The sequence below is a fragment of the Cetorhinus maximus genome, chromosome 2 (assembly GCF_964194155.1).
Source record: "Cetorhinus maximus chromosome 2, sCetMax3.hap1.1, whole genome shotgun sequence".
NCBI lineage: Eukaryota > Metazoa > Chordata > Chondrichthyes > Lamniformes > Cetorhinidae > Cetorhinus > Cetorhinus maximus.
In genome coordinates, this window is record NC_135880.1 from 2395458 (window position 1) to 2404482 (window position 9025).

At 45.1% G+C, this 9025-nt stretch overlaps 1 long non-coding RNA gene across 1 annotated transcript; it reads left to right on the forward strand.

Moving 5' to 3' along the window:
• The first annotated feature begins 2637 nt into the window (after nt 1-2637).
• Nucleotides 2638-8651, forward strand: LOC144691745 (uncharacterized). The gene is made up of 2 exons (XR_013579202.1): nt 2638-2985; nt 8092-8651. It is a non-coding gene; the product is annotated as an uncharacterized LOC144691745 (long non-coding RNA).
• The last annotated feature ends 374 nt before the right edge of the window (nt 8652-9025 follow it).

Sequence of the window (9025 nt, forward strand, 5' to 3'; positions counted from 1 at the left end):
TGCACTTTGTCTCCTTTCTAACTCTACATCCTGGTTCCTATCTCTCATACTATGTGCTGTCAAAACCCAAAGGTCCTTTATTCATTCATGGGATGTGGGCATCGCTGGCTAGGCCAGCATTTTATTGCTCACCCCTAATTTGTTCAGATGGCATTTAAGAGTCAACCACAGTGGTCTGGAGTCACATGTAGGCCCGGACAGCAGATTTCCTTCCTTGAAGGACATTAGTGAACCAGGTGGATTTTTACCACAATCGGCAATGGTTTCACGGTCATCAGCAGAATTTTATTGAATTCAAATTTCACCATCTGCTGTGGTGGGATTTGAACTTGGGTCCCCAGGTGTTACCCTGGGCCGCTGGAACGCCAGTCTAGTGACATTACCACAACGTCGCTGCCTCTTAAACTGAGTGAAATACAATCTCGGAAAGAGCAAAAATGTATTATTTTTTATTCGTTTACCGGATGTGGGTTTCGCTGGCTGGGCAGCATTTATTGCCCATCCCTAGTTGCCCTTGAGAAGGTGGTGATGAGCTGCCTTCTTGAACCGCTGCAGTCCCTGTGGTGTAGGTACACCCACAGTGACAGGGCTGGGTTTGTTGTGCTTTCTGGTGCCTAGGTCGACGCCGGGTGGTCCAGCTGGTTTCATTCCTCTTAGACTTTGTAGCACTTTGATACAACTGAGCGGTTTGCTAGGCCATTTCAGAGGGCATTTAGAAGCTGAGGGCCTGGTGTCTCAGAGGAAATAGGAGCAGGAGTAGGCCATTTGGCCCCTCGAGCCTGCTCCGTCATTCAGCTAGATCATAGTTCATCTTCTACCTCAACGCCATTTTCCACACGGCGCCCATATCCCTTGGTATCTAGAAATCTGTTGATGCCTGTCTTGAACATACTCAACGATTGAGCCTCCACAGCCTCTGGGATAGAGAATTCCAAAGATTCACCACCCTCTGAGTGAAGAAATTCCTCCGAATCTCAGTCCTAAATGACCTACCCCTTACTCTGAGACTGTGTCCCCTGGTTTTAGACCCCTCAGCCCCAGTCACATGTAGGCCAGACCAGGTAAGGATGGCAGATTTCCTTCCCTAAAGAGCATTAGTGAACCAGATGGTTTTTATGACAATGCTTTCATCGTTACCATTACAGAGAGTAGTTTTATGATCCCAGATTTATTAATTGAATTTAATTTCGCCAGCAGCCACGGTAGGATTCAAGCCCATGTCCCAGGATCATTAGGCTGAGCATCTGGATTACTCGTCCAGTGACATTACCATCACCATTAGGGGGCGATGGTGGTGTAGGGGTTGTGTCACTGAGCTAGTGTTCCTGAGGCCGAGGCTGATGTTCAGGGGCCATGTGTTCAAATCCCAGTCCAGCCACTGGTGGAATTTGAATTCAGTTAATACAATCTGGAATATAAAGCTTTTCTCAGTGATGGTGACCGTGGAACTATCCGTGATTGTTGTAAAAACCCATCTGGTTCACTAATGCCCTCTAGGGAAGAAAATCTGCTGATCTTACCTGGTCTGGCCTACATGTGACTCCAGACCCACAGCAACGTAATTGACTCTTACCTGCCCTCTGAAATGTCCTAGCAAGCCACACAGTTCAAGGGCAATTAGGGATGGGCAACAAATGCTGGTCTTGCCAGTAACACCCACACCCATGAAATAATGAAGAATTACACCTCCGCCTCCCCCAAGGCAAAGGTGCTGTTTTCCTGAACCCTCTCCTTTCGCTCGGCCCTCAGTGCTGTCATCTGAGAAGTGCAGTTTTTCAGCCTGTTCGATCTCTGTCGCTCCACTTAACACTCAGCTACAGACTTCTGGGGATGATTTGTTCACTGTTCTAGGAGTTTCTAATTGGAAAATAGAAATGACCTACTGGAGGAGTTGTAAATGTGAAGCAATACATTTTGCAGGAAGAACGTGGAGAGACAATATAAAATAAAGGGTACAATTCTACAGGGGGGTGCAGGAGCAGAGGGAGCTGGGTGTATCTGTGCATAAATCATTGAAGGTGGCAGGACAGGTGGAGAGAGCGGGTAATAAAGCAAATAGTATCCTCGGCTTTATTAATAGGGGCAGAGAGTACAAGAGCAAGGAGTTTATGTTAAACTTGTATAAAACACTGGTTCAGCCTCAGCTGGAGTATTGTGTCCAGTTCTGGGCACCGCACTTTAGGAAGGATGTGAAGGCGATGGAGAGAGAGAGCAGAAAAGATTCACGAGAATGGTTCCAGGTATAAGGAACTTCAGTTATGAAGTTAGATTGGAGAAGTTGGGACTGTTTTCTTTGGAGAAGAGAAGGTTGAGAGGAGATTTGATCGAGGTGTTCAAAACCATGAGGGGTCTGGACAGAGTGGATAGGGAGAAACTGTTCCCATTGGTGGGAGGATCGAGAACCAGAGGGGACAGATTTAAGGTAATTAGCAAAAGAAGCATAAGTGATTTGAGGGAAAACTTCTTTAGCGAGTGGTTAAGGTCTGGACTGCCCTGCCTGAGAGTGAGGGAGGCAGGGTCAATTGAAGCTTTCAAAATGGAATTGGACTGTTATCTGAAAGGGAAGAATGTGCCGGGTTACGGGGAGAAGGTGAAGGACTGGCACTAGGTGAATTGCTCATTCGGAGAGCCAGAGCAGACCCGATGGGCTGAATGGCCTCCTTCTGCACTGTAACAGCTGTGATTGTGTGAAACACCTGTCGGTGAGGCTGCAAGGCTGTGACCTCTCTCAGGTAATGTTATGTTAACCCTATGTGTGCTGTTAGGACACCCAAAGGCTCGTCTCTTGGTGACTCACGGTGGCCTGAACAGCCTGATGGAAGCAGTGTACCACGGACTGCCAGTAATTGGAATCCCACTCTTTGGAGATCAGTTTGATAACATGGTGAGAGCGGAAGCAAAGGGCCTTGGTTTGACCATCCAAGTCAGCCAGCTGAAAGCCCAGGAGCTAAGCAATGCCATGGCAACAGTTATAGGAGACAAACGGTATGTACAGCTTTGTAAGAGTATATCTGTGGGTGTATATAGGCCGGAATGTGCATTCGGACAAAAAGTTGTCAAATGAACCAGAGAAGCTCTGGGCTGATCAGTGATCATTGTTTGCAGTAGCATTGCCACAGATCTGGCACTGGCTCAATTAATGTGAGACTCTGGAAGCTGTGCTGCACCTGATATACAGGGTCCTCACATAGGTAACCTGAGTGTCTCTCCTGCATTCAGAGCCTGTATAGCTCAGCTAATCAGCAGCCTAGGGCCATCTGTATGATCTGCTGGACATGGTCTAAGCGACCGTTTGAAAAAAGGGGTCTACAAGGGAGGCCTAACCTGCTCCAGAATTCTGTGGGCTGCAATTCTCTCACACAAATCTATATCGCACCAGCTGGAATACTCCAGCACTAACCCAGTCGAATATGTGGGCTCAGGAGGAGGGCACCTTATATCAAGGGGAGAATGTGTGCATCTTGAGTGACCCTTCCCCAGGCTGCCAGGGAATCTGGCCCATACAACCAGATCACCAAACTCCTGTCTCATTAACCTTACGCTCACCAGCCTCCTAGGACTCTCCTGGCAGACTAACTATTATCGGCTCTCTCTGCCCCTCCCTCCAGAAATCAGTGGAAAAACCTATCACACTATAGACCCCCAAACAGACAGAAGGAGATAGAAGGGTAAATATGTAGGCAAATTGCTGAGGTGTGCAGTAATAATGGGCGATTTTAACCACTCCACAACCCCCTGGGGTAGAGAATTCCAAAGATCCACAACTCTGAGTGAAGTAATTTCCCCTCATTTCCATCCTAGATGATCGGCCCCTTATCCTGAGACTGTGGCCCCGGGTTTTAGATTCTCCGACCAGTGGAAACAATCTCTCTGTGTGCAGTCTCCCAGGATACACCTGTTCATTCTCCATGGCAACACCTCTACCAATCAGAGTCCACTTGCCAACCAATCAGCACTCTCTTCTCGTACAGTATAAATTGTTGTTTTCCCTTACATTGGCATTCTTACAAGTTGTCCTGATGAGTGTAAGACAAAAAGCTTAAACAAAAAAAGTCTCTTTTTTGAGCAATACTTACAATTTACTCGCCTTTTAAAGAATATTCTGCTTTTTTTATTCTTACGATCAAGAACTTCACACTTCTCTATATTATACTCCATCTGCCATCCTGTTGCCCACTCACCTAACCTGTCTATACCTCTTTGCAGCCTCTGTGTCGTCCCAACAGCTTACCTTTCCACCTAATCATCAACAAACTTAGATACTTTACTCTCTGTCTCTTCATCTAAGCCATTAATAGTAAATAGCTGTGACCCCAGCACTGATCCATGTGACACTCCACTATTCACTGCCTGTCAACTTGAAGGTGCCCTGTTTATGTCCAGTCTCTGCGTTTTACCCATTAACCAATCCTACCTCCATGTTAATATATTACTCCCAACTCCATGATCCCTTATTTTGCCTATTAACCTGTTGTGCGGTATCTTATTGAATGCCTTTTAGAAATCCAGGTACATTACATCTGCTGGTTTCCCCCTATCTACCCTAATAATTACACCCTCAAAAACACTCTAATAAATTTATCAAACAGGATTTCCTTTTCGTTGTCTTGTTCTAACCATACCATACTTTTCTAAGTGCATTGTTAAGACATCCTTAATAATAGACTCCAGCATTTTCCTAATAACAGATGTTAGGCTAACTGGCTTGTAGTTCACTGCTTTCTCTCTCCCTCCTTTCTTGAAGAGTGGTGTAACATTTGCCAATTTCCAATCCAGTGGGACCATTCCTGAATCTAAGGAAATTTGGAAAATCATAGCTAGCCCATCCACTATCTCTGCAGCTATCTCTTTTAGAAGTCCAAGGTATGGTCCAAGGTAACTCCCGAGGATTTGTTAGATTTCAGTCCCTTAAGTTCCTCCAATACTTTATTTCTGCTGATATTAACTTCCTTAATTTCCTCACTCCTTTTAGCCGCTAGGCTATCATTTATTTCTGATATACACTTGCACCTACTGTGAAGACAAACACAAAATATTAGTTCAATGCCTCTGCCCATTTCCTCGTTCCCCATGATAATTTCTCCAGCCCCTGCTTCTCAGAGACCAACACTTACTTTAGCTACTCTCTTCCTTTTTTTATATACTAATCAAGGATCTTACAGTCTGTTTTTATATTTCTGGCTGGTTTACTCTCATATTCTATTTTTTCCCATTTTATCAACTTTTTGGTGGCCCTTTGCTGGTTTGTAAAACACTCCCAATCCTCAGACTTGTTACTGTTTTCTGCAACATTGTAAGCCTCTCCCTATCCTTAACTTCCTGAATGAGCCACAGATGGGTCCTTCTGCTGAGTTTTTGTTCTTCACTGGAATGTATTTTTGAGGATTGCTGAAAAGCTTGTCGAAGCTTTTTATCTTACGCTCATCAGGACAGTCGCAAAAATACCAATGTCAGGGGAAGCAACAACTTTATAGTGTATGAGCAGAGAGTGCTAATTGGTTAGCAAGTGGATTCTGATTGGTAGAGGCGTTGCCATGGAAAATGCACCAGTACGTGGTGACTGACAGTTAACTGCCAAGCATTGTTTAATACTTAAACCGGGCAGCTTAATTTTGATTGGTCAAGGCATTGCCCTGAGGAATGAACCAGTGAATGGCTGTCACTTATTTTGTTTAGCTGAAACAGGTGCAATGTGTGTACATGTTCTTTCTGTCTGCAAATGACAGGGCCCCGTGTATTAATATATGTAGCTTCCAGTACACACAAATGCACCACACTGTGGGCCCGACTGACAAGTTTAAATTGGTTGAGATTGTCAGTCGGGCCTGCAGTGTGGCATATTCGTGTGCACTGAAAGCTACATGTATTAATACACAGGGCCCTGTTCTTTGCAGACAGAAAGAACATGTACACACATGAATGTATTTTTGTTGAACGTTTTGAATTGTTTCTTTAAATGGTTCCCACTGTTCATTTACCTCCATACCTTATAGTCTATTTACCCAATTAACCTTAGCCAATTACACCACTCCCCCCCCGCCCCCCCCACCACCATATCTATGTAATTGGCTTTGTTTCAGTTTAAGAGTTTTGTTTGTGATTAGAATACGTCAAATTGATGTTCTGTTATCCCTATAATAACATGAAATTGAAGGAAATATGGTCACTATTTCCCAGTGGATCTTTTACTGCGACATTAACAATTAACCCTGCCTCATTACACAATACTAGATCTAAGATAGTGTTATCCCTAGTTGGTTCCACTACGCACTGTTCCAACAAACTGTCCCAAAACCATTCTACAAACTCATCTTCTAAACCCGTTCTTCTCAACTTGATTGTCCCAGTCTCTGTGAAGATTAAAGTCTCCCACAATGATTGCATTTCTTTTGTTACAGGTTCCAATAATTTCTTGTTTAATGCTCTGCCCAGCAGTATAACCACTGTTAAAGGGCCTTTAAACTACTCGCCCAAGTGTTTTCTGACTCTTGCTATTTCTAATTTCCACCCATACTGATTCTATTTCATGATCTTCGGAGACCAGATCCTTTCTCACTAATGTCCTGATGTCACCCTTTACTAACAGGGCTAATCCTCCTCCTTTGTCATTCTCTCTGTCTTTCCAAAACATCGTGTACCCTGGAATATTTATTTCCCAACCTCGATCCCCTGGTAGCCATGTCTCTGTAATGGGGATTAAATCGAAATCATTTACCTCTATTTGTGTCACTAGTTGATCTATCTTATTATGGCTGCTTTGTGCATTCAGATAAAGAACCTTTCATTTCATTTCTTTACTTCTATTTCCTGCAATGAGTTTATTCACAGATGTACATTTTTTGTTAAACTCTCTGTCCCTTCCTGTCCCTCTCTGCTTGTCTTTACCCACATCACTATCCCGCTCCGATACCTCGACTTTCCCTCTGGAATTCTGTCTCCTTTCACCTGCACCACCCCACCCACCCTCCCACCCCACCGCCCCCCACCCCACCCACCCACCCCACCGCCCCCCACCCACCCTCCCACCCCCACCCCCCCTCCCACCCCACCCACCCTCCCACCCCACCCACCCACCCCACCGCCCCCCACCCACCCCACCGCCCCCCACCCACCCCCCACCCACCCCCACCGCCCCCCACCCACCCCACCCCCCCCCAGTTAGTTTAACTCCCTGTCCACAGCCCAAGGTGGCTAAAATTTAGGGCCTAAATAGGAACTAACTATTTCCATTAGCGGAGAGGTCAATAATAAGGAGGGATAACAGAACATAACTGCTTAACATAATTGGCAGAAGGATTAGAGGGGCTTTGAGGAGAAATGTTTTCATACAGAGGGTGGTGTGGATCTGGAATTGTACTTGAAAGGGTGGTAGAGGCAGAAACCCTCATCGCATTTAAAAATAGATGCACGTACACTTGAACTGCCTTACACAGCTGCAGACCAAGAAGCTTTTTCAAAATTTATTTGATCACGGGATGTGGGCTTCGCTGGCTGGGCCCAGCATTTATTGCCCATCCCTAGTTGCCCTTGAGAAGGTGATGGTGAGCTGCCTTCTTGAATCGCTGCAGTCCATGTGGTGTAGGTACACCCACAGTGCTGTTAGGAAGGGAGTTCCAGGATTTTGACCCAGTGACAGTGAAGGAACGGCGATATATTTCCAAGTCAGGATGGTGAGGGACTCGGAGGGGAACTTCCAGGTGATGAGATTAGGCTGGATAGCTTTTTTCTTCTGTATGCATAGACATGATGGGCCAAATGGCCTCCTGTGCCTTATATTTTCTGTTTCTATAAGTTGCCTGATTTCGGTGCTGTTACAGGTTTCAGTAACCCTTCCACCTCTAACCTGTCTAGTTAATATTGAGCTCCAATCCTACACAACATAGTTGACCATTAATGCACTCAGGGCAACTAGGAATGGGCTATGAGTGTAACATTGCCAGCATTGCCCACACCACAAGAACAGATACACACAGGTTTGCTGTCAGCTGGGGAATACCCCACAGGCCCTAGTGAAGAGGGAGTGAAGAATTTTGTTTTCAGTTCCAAAAAAGAAAGGAAGAAGAACAATTTGTTTCATTTCCTTTCAAACAGGTACAAGACTTCAGCGCTGACTCTGAGCCGCATTCATCGCTCACACCCATTCCCTCCATCTGAACGTCTAGTCAGGTGGGTGGAGCACATTGTGCAGCTCGGGGGAGGACATCACCTTCGTCCGTACGGGCTGCAGCAGCCCTGGTACCAGCAATACCTCATCGATGTCATCTTGTTCCTGCTGGCGATTGTTTCTATGATAATGTTCGTTATAATCAAGATTCTGAAGAGTGCAGTGTGTTATCTGCAGAGGGGAAGGAAATCGAAAATGGCTTGAAGTGACTCGATCGCTGACCAATAATCTCAAGTACTTTTTGCAGATATGGACTTTTAAAAAAGAATAACTCTTTATTTCATTTTTTGTGGTGCTTTGTAGTGCACCGTGAGGATTTAATTACTGTATAATGGCGGGTGTCTAGATTTTGTACTAGATCTGACTGAACTATGAATATTCACCCAATAGCACATGATCATTGTAGCCTACGTCCCACTATTACCAATCGGTGAGGACTATCAATTGTAAATTGTCCGAGAAATATATCATTTACCCGAGAGGTGAATTATTTTACAAATACAGTTTGAGTGCTTGTTAACTTTTTTTTAATGTCAGGGTGAGCTTGTTGGGCAGTTAGAGCCTTTGTAGAGGTGGAAGCAGTTCAAAGAGGACAATATATCAACCAGTCTCATTTCTGGATAAGATAAGACCATAAGACATAGGAGCAGAAATTAGCCCATTCGGCCCATCGAGTCTGCTCCGCCATTCAATCATGGCTGATAAGTTTCTCAACCCCATTCTCCCGCCTTCTCCCCGTAACCTTCGATCCCCTTACCAATCAAGAACCTATCTATCTCGGTCTTAAATACACTCAGTGACCTGGCCTCCACAGCCTTCTGTGGCAATGAATTCCATAGATTTACCACTCTCTGGCTAAAG